The sequence below is a fragment of the Felis catus genome, chromosome D3 (assembly GCF_018350175.1).
Source record: "Felis catus isolate Fca126 chromosome D3, F.catus_Fca126_mat1.0, whole genome shotgun sequence".
Taxonomy (NCBI): domain Eukaryota; kingdom Metazoa; phylum Chordata; class Mammalia; order Carnivora; family Felidae; genus Felis; species Felis catus.
In genome coordinates this window covers 54,369,948-54,383,883 of record NC_058379.1, presented here as the reverse complement: position 1 = coordinate 54,383,883, position 13,936 = coordinate 54,369,948, and the positions used below count along the sequence as shown (strand labels likewise).

Genomic DNA, 13,936 nt, shown 5'->3' with positions numbered 1-13,936 from the left:
CACACACACACTTCAGTATTAGAGCCTAACTCCTCTCTCTTGACTCAAACCAAGTATCATTATTATTATTATTATTATTATTATTATTATTAACATGGGGCTAAAGAGGAAAGTGAACATTCAGGGACCCTTATTTGCTTTAGAGTTTCAGTTTTCACAGCATTATTAGATAATGACTCCTAAAATAAGCCCTGACCATGATGGGCTTAAATCCAAGTATATTGAGATTTCCATTCTCTATCAGGGTTGAAACCCTGCCTTGATTTCCTAAAACATCACAGTGGAGTGGGCACTGAATTCTAAATGTCCTTACAATATTAATTCCCCTTTGTATTTGAGGCGGCTTAGCCAGCAGCTTTGGGCAGACCTGCGAGTAGGAAAAAGAAGCATGAGAAAGGAGAAGGGGTAATCGCTGGTGCATGAACTGAGGGAACTCAACCATTCACAAAAGGATTCCATAGTCATCATGTAAAAGGGGTTCTTTGTAAATTCCTCACTCATTTTTATTCTTTTCTAGCTGCAAGATTTTTTGTTTTACACAGTAGGGAAACTGTAGAAAGAATCGTCAAAACCAAGAAGAAAGTAAATAAGGGGGAAAGCAATTTTTAGTCATTACCGAAATAATTGAAAGTAACCTATTTGTAATGCCAATATCCTCTGCTGGAAAATTCGTTAATTCATTCATTGTTTTAGTCAACAAATACCTACTGAGCAGGCAAAGCCAGGAGTGGTAGATACATTCTAAACAAAAAATATGGCATCCTTGGCATTATGGAGATCATATTCTACTAATAGAGAAAATCAGTAAACAAGTCCATGTTCAAATAAACCTATATTCATAAATAATATGAAAGAAAGTAACAGAAATGCAAATAGCAGAAACAGAGATAGTACCTTGGAACTATATTAAAGTGGAGAGCCGGAACAGAAAACAGAACAAATCACATTTTTAAAAATTCCCTTCAATTAAACGCTTTTTTTTTCAACAAGCATTAAACACCGTGCTAGGCATGGGTGCATTCTTGTTTTTGATTGCAACACAGTCTAGATGGGGAAATAGGAAGAAAGATGGACACATCATTACCATACCCTGAGACAGCTGCTCCCACAGAGGCATCCATGGTATGATTCAGAAGAGAATGGAAGGGCCAAGTAGAGTAATCGCAGAAGTCTTCCAAAGAGGAGACTTAAGTGGATCGTAAAAGATGAGCAAGAACTCAAGAAATGGTAACGAATCTGGGAAGAAACTCAGAATGTTATTGGAATAATATTATAATGAAGGGATGGATGTCTGGTAAGGAAATTACACCTTATCCTTTGGACAATAGGTAGCTACAGAGACTTTTAAGCAGAGAGATTCTACCACATTAATGTTTGAGAATAATGCCCACGATGGAAGTGCAGGGAATAGGTTAGATCAATCAGAGAGAGCTGGGAAGACCAGCTAAGTAATTAGATCAAAGGAGAGAGGCCCTTCTGCCATGTTCTGTGCTACTAGCAGCCCCAGTGGGAATTAAGGAAGGACCACAGCCATGCACAGCCCTTGCTCTAGAGGCATGTGGACAAGACCTCCCAAGCTGGCAGCTGAGAAAACCATGCAAAGCAAGGCTAGAGGTGGGGGCAATCCCTTCCCTGAGAAACTGAGCCTACAGCAGCAAATCACTGTGTACCTCCACTTTGTGCAAAGGCAAGCCTGAAGAAGTGCCCTGTCTTCTGCTCTCTATATGTTTCAGCACTTGTTGGGTGGAAAAATAATACAATTTGTCATGCTCTAGAAAGACACCTGTGCCTTTAAGAATCAAATGCGGATCGCTTCCTCTACACCCACATATCTAGACCTCTAAAAATTGAATTTCATTTCGAACAAATAAATTCACGCTAGTTATGTTTGAATAGAAAAGTAAAAATACCATCAGCATTATAGGTTTAATTGATCATCTCCATAATTATTCAGTAACCATGGTCCCAATTTTAATCAATTTATTTCAAATATATTTATCTTTTTGAAAACTATCTTTGGAAAGAGTGTCATCTTTAAACTTGCTGTCTTTGGTCTGGTTTTGTGTCATTTCCTATTTGAAAATGTCAGGTGTTGCTTTCAACTCTTGCTGCTCTCGTCCATCACTGATGATTCGTCACACAGACATATCAAGCAGGACCTTGTCACTGGAAGTCACGCAGACCAGAAGCCAGGAGGGGCAAGATATATTTTTAATATGCAAAGGTGACATGAGAATAAAACAAGGCTACTCAAGTCCAATGACAGAAAAAAAAATCCATTCCCTCTTTCTCATTCTACTTCTTGACATTTTCATCTTGTCCATAAAGGTATTTCCTACATAGCTCAAGTCCCCACCCCCCTGAATAATACCCAAGATAAAAAACTATCTTGGCTTTGTGATAAGAAGCTTATTTTGTTATTCATAGAATAATCAACACACTCATCACAGATCCAGGGGACACAAATCTTTTATTGTCTTAGATTTGCTCACAGCTTCTTAGAAGTCTGGGAAATGTTTACATCATATGAATTGGGTAAAAACCACCTTCTTGAACAAGCCAAAAGCCTGGAATATCTCCCTGAGCAACCTAAGCTTCGAGACTTTCACACTTACCCCTGAAACATGAATTACGATTTTTTTCCCTCATGTAATTATTTTTCTATAATAGTTTTTCTGCTTTCTAGTTCTATGCTTGTCTCCTTCCTCTACCTCAGAGAGGATGCTCCCAGATCGATCACACATGAGTGAGAAATAGTCACCTCAGCCTCCAGACTCCAGTCAGGGAGAGGATCGAGTAAGGGATAGAAAATGAGTTTTGTTTCTTGGTTTTAATGGAGAGCTATTGATAGTACCTGACATGGGGTACAAGGACCCAATTCCCCCATCTCATGGAAGGCTCTCCAGTTTACCCACTCTCCAAGGTGATCAACCCAAGGGCAAGGAAGAACAAGTAATAAGGTGTTCTTGTCATATAGCTCAAGATTTTTAAAACACATTAACTGTAATTTTTAGATAGTCAGAATTTAGTGAACCATTGAAAGTGACCCAGTTCACTGAACCGGACTGAACTGAACAGATGGAATTCTACCCTTGCTAAGCTTGAGTGACTCCAAGAACAATGCAGAGTCCTCTTAAATCCCTCCTCTGAGCTGCTTACCACATTTATGCAAACATGTGGGGGATGCTTTGGTCATTTTTATATGTGTCTGTTCTCTTATTGCAACTGGAAGCTGGGGGCTGGTGATCAGAATGTGCCGAATGGATGAGACTGGATATTGCGCTTTGCAAGCTGTTTATATGTTGCCATTTTTTTTCTGAATTGTAAGGCTTGACAATGTCCTGTTTTTTTTTTCTTTTTCTCTTTCAGAACCTCTGTCAGATCCAGCCCTCTTAATTTTATGACTCTGTTCTTTACTTCATAGTCTCTCTTTCTTCCTTGAGCGGGAAACACATCCTAGAGGTGATATCTTCCCACACCCTTCCTAAGCTATTTGCAGCCTCCCAGGCACAACTGCCACGGATATTTTGAAAATCAAGCATCTATTCTTCAACCTCTAGTGTTAGAAAGTGCAGCTGATACAAACTTTCTCATGAAGCAGAGAAGGGCATCCCCGTGTCTCAGGATCCTCAGTAACAGCAACAATACATCTTCCGTAATTTTTAAAAATCCCAAATATTCTGAAGAACAACCTGATACAACTGTTGGGAAATGAAAATGAAAAGCCTCTCAGAGCCTCTAGGCAGTGAGGAAACAGTGAGAATATCTCACAGAAAGAGATACATAAAAGGTTAAAATTGTGGCAAAATAAGAATAAAACCCAGAGACCAAAACAGAGCCATCTGTATCTACACAGACTTTAGAAAAATAGAGATTAGAGTGGTTTCATTATGCTGGCTCTCACGTGACCGGGGAAGCTGTAAAACAAACTGTGTTACGGTCTCGGGATGAGGTCTTAGAAGTGGAACCAGAATGGGTGCGCATTTGTTTATTTTCGTCTGTATCAGCTTTAAGTGTTAATTAACATAGTGCACTGCATTATCTCTGTGTCTGTGGTGCAGAGAGAGGACCCACGCTGTCCCCACGTAGCTTCTGTGGACCAGTTCCGTTTGGCCTTCCGGCTTCGGGGTAGAGCAGAGAGATGCAAACTTCATATCCAAATCAGAGCTTGGCTCTGAATTTGGGAATGACCAGCCAATTAACCTCTGCATGTCAGCTCACTCTTCTGCAGGATGAGAATGTTAGTACTGCTCATTATGACCCTGAGGAAGCTCACTGCTCAATTCCGGTTGGAAACTAGGTCAGCAGCAACCAAAGCAAAGGTTGGCTTTCAAGTTTCCTTATCCCCATTTTCCTATCCTTTACAAACCTCAAGCTCCAGTCTCTCTAAGCTTCTCTACCACCTGCCCTCACTCGTGTAGCAAATAAAGGAAAGTGGCCATCGGTGCCCATGTGCAATCTGACTCCATCTTTTTGGGTGTGGCTCTTCTGCCACGGTGGCCAGAGGAGGCCGAGGCACTATGACAACAATTGTTTTCATTTATCAGTTAAATGTTATAGGTATGCAACTAATCTTACTCTTAGTGACATCCAGGAAATTCATTTATTTATTCAACATCTATGGAGCACCTACTATGTACTGGTTGTATGGAGACAAAAAGATGAATAAGGCAATCATTGACTTGACAGATGTCTAGGCGTGATCAAACACATGTGGAAACAACAATATAATAATGACACAATGGGCATCTGCAATGGCTTGCAGTGTTTGGTATCAGTGCAACCTAAAATGAAAGGAAGGAAGGAAGGAAGGAAGGAAGGAAGGAAGGAAGGAAGGAAAGAAAAAGAAGGAAAGAAAGAAAGAAAGAAAGAAAGAAAGAAAGAAAGAAAGAAAGAAAGAAAGAAAGAAAGAAAGAAAGAAAGAAAAGGGAAGGGAGGGAAGAGGGAAGAAGGGAGAGAGAAAGGGAGGAAGGAAGAAAGAAACACCCTACGAACAACTGAAGTTAAATATTAAGCATGGTTTGTGTACCTTTCAAAAAGGGTCACGGATGCCCTTCAGCAGAAACTTTCCTGTGAGCGAAGCATGAGGGTGTTCGTTTCCAATTATCTTTGTGTCCTTGTCTTAAAATGGTCACAACTGCAGCATCACTGATGTCATCTGGAATTTCTTCATCATTCTCAAGCTTCAAGATGAGAGCGAGGAGCCATAGTGTGCATTTTCCTCAGCCGATTTGAAGATTTCAGCAGGGATTCCATCAGCTCCAGATGCCTTGTTGTTTTTCATCTGCTTGATGGCTTTCCTCACCTCATAAAAAGTTGGAGGGATTTTGAGATTGCACTGATTGGGAGTTGTGGGATGGAGTTGAAAACACTCCCACTGATAAAATAATTTCCACCAAAGACCTTGAAATGCTCTTTTCAATGTGTGTTGACATTTTCTCTCTCACTGAGCAGTTTTCAAGCACCCTTATCTTCCTGATAGCTCTTATAGAGCTTCAGTGGCATCAGACCTAATCCATGTGGATGTCACATCGACTTTACCATGACATCTCACCATCTGCCCTGCATGTTGGAGGACTCCTTCGATCCCTACCTTGACTTACAGATGTAATGATGTCTTCTTTTAGGATCAACAGCAATGCCAAATGCCAAAAGATGAAGAGCAAAACGATCATGGCCGACTTAGGTTCAAGACTGTTATAAAATTGCCAATTTGCATCTACTAAATAATGTTTAAGAGAATCAGCACCTTAGGGAGAAACTTGTGGCCCTTAGAATGTTTATGTTAGGTCAGAAGTTGTGTATTAATTCCCATGGGAATCCATTGTTTTGATTTAAAAGTCCATCCTCAATAGCAAATTGAGTTCAGAGTATTCTAATCTTGCAGGAAATAGTTCTAAGAAATTGGCTTTCCCTTGTTCTCTTGAGTAGATGCCCCTTTCTTATTTACAGGAACTTATTTGGATTATAGCTTCATTTTTATCATGAGAGTGGTACAGCCCCAGTATTGTTTTAGGGTTCTTAGATTTTACTCTCTAGGATCAGAGGGCATCATTGGGCATAGCAATCTCATGCAGTTTTCTGCCCATCTTATTTAATACAGAATAAGCATTATATATACTGAGTTACAGTTATCTTCATCATAAATTGTTAAAACTGGAAAGGGGCCAATACTCTAATTTTATTAGTGAGGAAACAGAACAAGAGAAATAAAGTGATAGTTGTCTAAAAGTTGCACTGGATGGTGGTAGAAACTGTTCTAGAACTCAGTGCTCCCAGGGCAGAGTTCTTCCAACCACGACACTCTTTCTCTCTTGACAGCGTTATATCTAAGAAGAAATAAAATCCAAGTCCTTTATCCTTTCTAATTTCTCTTGTAAACAATACCCAGGAAACAAGAGCTCACTATTATTAGTCTTCGTATAATTTGTCAGAACTCTCAGTCTGTATCAATTAAACATAATCAAACCACAAATATTTAGTGCATTTAAGCACTCAACAATATGAAGCACTATAGTTGCTAAATATTGTAGCACTGACATTCATAATACTCCTTGGAAATCTCAATGTTTAGGGCACCAGATGTGTGTGGAGAGAGAGAGAGAGAGAGAGAGAGAGAGAGAGAGAGAGACCATTTCATTTTTAAAAAAGAACAATCACAAGGACTATAAATGTTGTGTGTGTTTCTAACAATGAGGAAAAAATTGCAGGAATTCTGTAAATGTAGACCATAAGGTATATGACCTGCAAGGTGACTTCAAGGTATAGAGTAGTTTCACATGTGGCAGTCTCACAAAAAACATCAAGATTAAAAAGGGACTAGCAATTGGTGATCTTCTAGAGCACAGGAGTTGGTTTACAAGTCTCTACCGGCCTTGAACACATCCATCATGAGCCAAATCACAGTAATACAGCTGTAGACTTTCAAAGACAGCATAAAGCATAAATTCCTGTTCTTGAGTTACTTATTGGCTAAAAGGGAAACGGGATGCATGTGACTCAGAAGTATGCAAATGAGGTGCAAATTATTACAATGAAGAGTCAGAAAATACTTAACCTTTGAAAGCCAAAATCTCAACCTTTGTGAAAGTATGAGTAGAAGGTCTTCCTCTAGGAACTTGGTTAGTTCTGGTCTCCTTCCTTCTCAGTCTAGTTAGCAAAGTAGAGCTCCGTCTCTGACCTACCATCATACCTCTCTGCCTTTCACAGCCTGGCCTATCTCCATTCACTCATTCATGCATTCATTCTGCAAATATTTAGTAAACATCCTCCATGCACTAGAGCTATGCTTTATACTTTGGTGAAAAAGATGATTAAAATACAGTGTAACGAATCTGTCTGTAGAGATGGGCATACACTGCTAAATAGTACACAAATCCAACTTTGGCTTTAGAAAACATGATGTCTAATGAGAGACCTTGGAATAGAGAAACTTGTGCATTGGATAGATTTTTTAGAACAAAGAGAATACTTGAAAACAACAAGCAGGAGCCAGATAAAAAAGGCCTTGTTATACTGATCTTACAAGGTTGAGTTTTTATGGGGGGGGGGGGGTGTAATGAAGCAAGATTCTTCTTAATACTCTCTTAACATCATTAAAAGGAGATGAGATGGGACCTAAACAATCCATCACCACAGTATCTTACTGTTAATAATTGCATGCAGGTTATCAGAGAAATGTTCAGGAAAAGAATTTATTTAGGATCTAATATTCTATGGCCATCTACATGCAGCTCACCTTGCCTCCTGTGCCTATGTATCTTTCCTGCCACCTTCTCAATTACACAGCAGCTGTTCTCCCAGTTATGTACCTCCCGGTCCTACTCCTACATGGACACCGCTTCTCAAGTTCCCTGGTGCTCTTAGCTTCCTTCATCCCTCTCTTCCACTTCACAGATGAAAGAGGGAAAAGAAAGCAATCCTCCAAAGTCTGGCCTCAAACAAGGTAGAAAGTCCATAGCAGCTCCCTGAGAGTTATCATGCTACAAAAGTCCCTCCCCTCCTTTCTCTGCTTGCAACTGCTTTACTACAGGCACCACTTCGTTATTGGTGTAGTTTGGCCCTGAAAGGGAGTGGATATGTCATGCTTTAAGAGTATGTTCATGGTGGGGGGGGGGGGGGGGGGCGGGGGGGGGTGGTGTCAGGATGGCTCAGTTGGTGAGTGTCCGAATTTGGATTTTGGCTCAGATCATGATCTCACAGTTGGTGAGATCCAGCCCCACGCCCAGCTCTGTGCTGACAGTGTGGAACCTGTTGGAATTCTCTCTCCCTCCCTCTCTCTCTGCTCCTCCCCTGCTTATGTGCTTGCTCTCTCTCTCTCTCTCTTTCTCTCTCAAAGTAAATAAATAAATAAACATTTTAAAAAAGAATATGTTTATGGTAGATTAACATGTTCACACAAAGAAGACACCCTATGCTGTTGCATTGTCCCAGAAGAGGGGTGAGGAGGAGCTAAAAATAAAACAGAAAGACGTTCTAGCACAAGGCATGCTGGTGTTTGGAATGGCTATGATCACATTCGTGTTTGAGAATCCTTCTTCTGGTTACCTTGTGTGGAATAACTAGAAGGCAACACATCTGGACAGAAGGAAAACAGTTGAGGCCTGTATTGGTTTTCTATTGACACTGTAAATTGCCACAAATCCAGTGACTTAAAACGCCATAAATGTATTCCCTTACAATTCTGAAATTCAGAAATCTGAAATGGGTCAGGTAGGTACTCCTTCTGGAGGTTCCAGGTTGCCTTTTCCAGCTTTAGAGACTTGCTGTATACCTTGGTTCATGACCTCACATTATGCCTGCTTCTGCTTCGATCATCACATCCACTTCTCTCTCTGGCCCTCCCGCTCCCCTTTTATAAAGACTTGTGATTATATTGGGCCTACCAAGATAATCCAAGATAACCTCTCTATCTCAGAATCCTTCATTACATCTGCAAAGTCCCTTTTGCCACATAAGGTAACACATTCATAGAATCTGGAGATTAGAATGTGGATGTCTTTGTGAGTGGCCATTATTTGGCCGACAACAAGGCCTTTAAAATGTCCAGGCAAAAGAGACTTGGGAGAAGTGGGTAGATTTGAGACATATTCAAGGAGTGGAATTAGGATTTGGCGATTGGGTGGTTGCGTATATGAGATAATAGAGAGGAAAGTCCAGCAAAACCCCATGTTTTTTAACTTGATCAATTGGAAGGGATGGTTCCATTTTCTGAGACAGGACATGCAGAGAAACAGATTTGGGGGAAGTGAGGAGAATAATGAGGTCAATGTTTGTCAGTTGATGGGTGAATGTGCAGGTCTGCGGCTCAGGAAAGGACCTATAAACTAAACTGAAAGGTGTGTATTTGGAAATCATGAGGGAAAATAAAACATAATTGAACAATTTAAAGTAGATGAAATCTATCCAGAAGTGTATGTAAAATGGGAAGAGATAAGGTGTAGGGACAGAGGAATACAAATATTTGAAGTTCTGTCAAATCGTCGAAGATTCCAGAGAGACAGAAAGAATATGGCAAACCTATTTCCTCCTACTAGTCCCCATTGGTTCTGTTTTCTTCCCTAGTCTCTACGCCATGCTTTGGACTTGGTAACTACTCAACTTTTCTCTGATCTTTAAGGAAGCACTGATTCTATACTACCCCCAATAAATGCTACCGCCAACACTCCTGTTGAGAGTATCTGGCGTCTCTAAGGAGGTATAAAGAAGGCAGAAAAAAGGTAAATGTCCAGAATAATGTGTAACAGATGGAATGAATATACACTGGGTGGTTAAGAAGCCTTTTCTCTTCCTGCCTCTTACCCTTACCCCAACACCATCCTCTCTGTAGTAGCCACCAGAACAATCCAAAAGAGAGGAGAGAGGTCAAGTAAAACATTCTCCATTCCCCGTTAGCAAGGAGGTGAACCCCTCTGGGAGCCATGCCGGGCCATCTTCTTCCTCATGCGGGACTATCGCAGATTAGGCATAGACAAGACTTCCCTACGCAAGCTGGTGTTAAGGCTGTAGAGGGGACTCTGCATGTTTAAAATATCAGTTCATCATCCTCTGTGTTGAGTTTCTGCAAGTTGAGCAACGCGAGCTGAAGTATCTCGGGGCCCAGGAGGTGTAAGGGATGGCAGGTGCCTGCAAGTGCAATGCCTCTGAAGCAATAGGTAGAAAGACATCATAGCTCCTACGGTTTCAGTGGATTCTGAAAAATCTGAAAGCAGATTCAGATCTCGGCTTAGACGCACATCTGGTGTACTGCCACACCATCCTTATTACATGCCCAGCCACAAATCACATTTCCAGCAATAGCAGGCCCCCCAAAGCATCACAGCACGAAAGGGGAAAACAAACTGCGAGGCTCTACTCCATAGATGTGCCGTGTCTGGACCAGAACCAACATGAGTGCTGGGCAGAGTGGGAAGGTGTGCACAGCAGTGCTGGCTCTGTGTAAGCAAAGTCGAGGGCTGTCGCAAGGGTTTCTTTCATCAGCACTAAGTTCTCCTCCGACCATCTTCATACTTCGCCTGCTAGGTCTCCCAGCATGGTGTCTCAGGGGGCCTCAACTCTAAATCATATAAGAAACTAGGGAACCTACAAAAAAAAAGAAGGCAGATGGCAGAATCCACTGCAGACCAACTGGGTCAAGATCTCTGGGATTCAGATCCAGGCGTTGTTGTTTTTCTAAAATGCCTCGCCTGTGATTTTAACGTGCAGCCCGGTTTGAGAACCACTCAGGACCTTAGGAACAAATCCTGTGTGGTACAGCTGCTGGTGAGTGAGGTTCAGCCCTGGAGGAGACTGATTTCTAGTTTGACAGCAACTAGAAATATTGGCTGCCACAGGCCTCAGCTGATAGCAAACTCCGAACTACCACAGCCAATAACTCCGATCGGAACACGTATACCTGCTACCTACCTACACCATCTCCCCCCCACCCCCGCCCCAACCCCCGGAGGAAGTAAAGGCAAGGCTTCTAGAGGGCAGAGATATCAAAAGAATCCTCTCCCTCTGAAACAAAAGAATGAACATACTCAGGAGAATTCTTTGTGATTTTTCTCGTGGTTAAATAGGAAACCAATTACTTCTTATCTGTCGTGTTTATCACCCACCGGAGGGCTTTGTCGCCAGTCAGCGTTTCAAGTCTCTCCACCAGTGACCCTGTGCCACAGACAGGAGACAGCATCTCACAGTCCATTTCCTGGCCTCTTCTGACAGGTTTACGCAGGGCCTGGCACAAACTTGGACCCTTCCCCTACTCCTGTAAAGGAAATACAAGAAAAATAAGGCCAAGCCCTGGCCTCCAGAGAAACTCCAGTTTAAATGGAAAACTAAAACAAAAATGTACAAAACGTTCACGAAGACAACATCGACTCTCAGTCCAAGGAAGCACCAGAAGACGGTCAGTTGCCAAAATTGTTGCAGACACAAAACTCGGTGAGTGAGTTCAGAGGAGAAAGAACACAACATATTACTCACTTGGGTAATGAGTAACAATGAGGGAACACTTTCCACGAAGGATGGACCTGCTCTGGGTTTTAGAGAAGGGACAGGATTTGGATTGGCGGAGAGGAGGGAGAAGGGCTTTACTGATACAGGAATCCTGAGAATCAGTGCAAAGGGCCACTATTGAGTAAAAGGCCTGTTTCTCCGTGAATTATTTCCTGATCAGTCATTGGGGAACAGCCTCCTAGTAGCCACATGTCTTCTCCCTTCAGCACAATCGGATAGGTTTTGCCAGATTCTTTTTCACATCCCCGGAGTATTTATTGTGTTGCTGCTGTTGTTTTTTGCACTTGGCCTACTAGGGTCACCCGCCAGGACAGCCTGGCAGGCCCCCGTCCGTGGCGACGGTGTGCGTGGGGAGAGAGCAGATCACCTTGCTCTTTGCCCCCGAGATGTGGTGGAAGGTCCTTCCTCGGGGAGAAGGCGTCACGCGGTGCTTCCGAACTCCAGCCTGCCGCCTCGGCACCGAGGGTTTCAGCCCTCTGCGACTCCCTAAATCGTCTGCGCAGCGGCAGCCTGCCGCTTCACAAAACGGTGATAGTGATCCATTTCTTGAATTTGTAATCCCTCTGTGTTTTGTCACTGATTGTGGAGAGCTTTGTGATGCAAAATACACACTAGGAGGTGATTGGGGAATGAATACGGCTTCCGCACTCACCTGAGGGTTTCCTTCCTTCCAGCCCTGTCCCCTTCCCCACCGGATATAACTGAGAAATTGAAAAGCTGAGCAAGACCTTCCCTCTTTTGTACTCTATCCGGTGCGAATTCGGCAAAGCAAATGAAACTCCCCTCTTAGGCCAAACGTAGAAACTCCCTTCCCAGGGTTTGGGGGTAATGAAACCCAAGGTGTGCTTTGCACAGCCAAGCACTTTTCTCCTTGAGCCGTCAACCCCTGTGCACAGCAAGGGAATTTTAGCCCATTATGTTTCTGATTCATTTGCACTTAACTCATCAAGATATTGTTTTGTATGAGCTGTTTGATGTCCGAAGCACCTTATGAGCCTTTTTACGACCCTTTTATCTGAGAAGCTGGGAATTATGCCTAGCCAAGAATAAACAGAACTCAAAGGTTCGAGCTCAGTTCAAAACGTGGAACCCCTATGTAGGCAAAGGCTAAATAGTCTGTCCTTTCTGAGTTATGCTGTGTTTAATTAAAAAGGGACCCGGGGGCGTATCAGACAAGGAAAAAAGGGACCCTGATTCCAAACTGCTTTCCTGCAGTCCTGGGAATGGTTGGCATTAATTAGCATGGAAAAATATATCCTCGTTTATATCCAGCCTATTTCTGAAGTGAGGTATACTGATAAGCAGATTTCATTTTTTGTTGCTGTTGTTTCCCTAAGCAGTGGTTCTTAATCAGATGAATGAACTTGTTTGTACTAGTTAACTTTGCTGGAGTTTAGGAGTTGTATTTAAAACAGATTTTATCCTACAGTGATATTAATTTGATAGGATCCATGATCTGTAAACCATTGGTTATCTTGGTCTCTCCTGATAAGGAAAAAAAGTGCCGAGGATTTCCAGTTGGTGAGCACATTTGGGCAGAATCTTTCACACGTCACAAATTGCAGATGGGAGGCAGTGATCTCGAACATGCAGTCACATTGCGTGACCATCTGACACCTTCCATTTAGAAAAATAATACTTTCCTCCCAGCATACGCTCCCTGCTGCAACCAGCACCAAAAATTATGCCTGGGAGAGCCGTTCCTCCCAGACCAGGGTCTTAAATATTTCTTAGGCGGCTTTTAAAAGATTCATACTGCGGCAGCACCTAGCCCACACCCTAGTCACCCTTAGAAAAATCCTGAAAAGGCGACTTCTGAAAAGATGCAGCCGATAACGAAAACATCCACAAAGAACAAAAGGGGTGGGGGTGGGGGAAGTAGAAGGAGACGAGAAAATTACACCAGACACATTTGTAAGGTGATTTATTCTTGTCTTCTGTGTGATTCAAGCATATTCACGTTAAAGTCAATGGACTTCTTTGTCGGCTCATTTCTAAGCCGCTTCACAGTGGCATAGAATTTCGCAGTCCCCAGGAGGGGGACCGGAGTCTCCGGGATTGTATATAACTTGCTCATCTGCCAGTGTTCTGCACTAACCCTTGCTCATTTAAGACAAGGAAGAGCATCTCTGCCTGGCCTCCTTCCCTGTACATTTAATGACCCCTGGCAAGAGCAACGGCAGTGATTTCCGACAGACATGTTCAAGCAGAGAGGTTTTTAACCAGAAATTCAGAATTCTGATAGAATGTCCAAATGGGCACAGCTTATTTGCTGATAAACAAAGGCCATGACAAATTCTGTATCCAATTTCTGCGCGCGCACACACACACACACACACACACACACACAGAGGTTACATGACTCTATGCACACACACGGAGCATGCGTGACTATCCCCTCTCCTTTCCCAGAACGAAAGCAAATACACTTTTACAA

General features: G+C 42.4%; 1 protein-coding gene across 5 annotated transcripts in view; it reads left to right on the top strand.

Moving 5' to 3' along the window:
- Nucleotides 1-13,936, top strand: part of CCDC178 (coiled-coil domain containing 178) — a 497,365-nt gene that overhangs the window by 480,610 nt on the left and 2,819 nt on the right. The window lies entirely within an intron of this gene.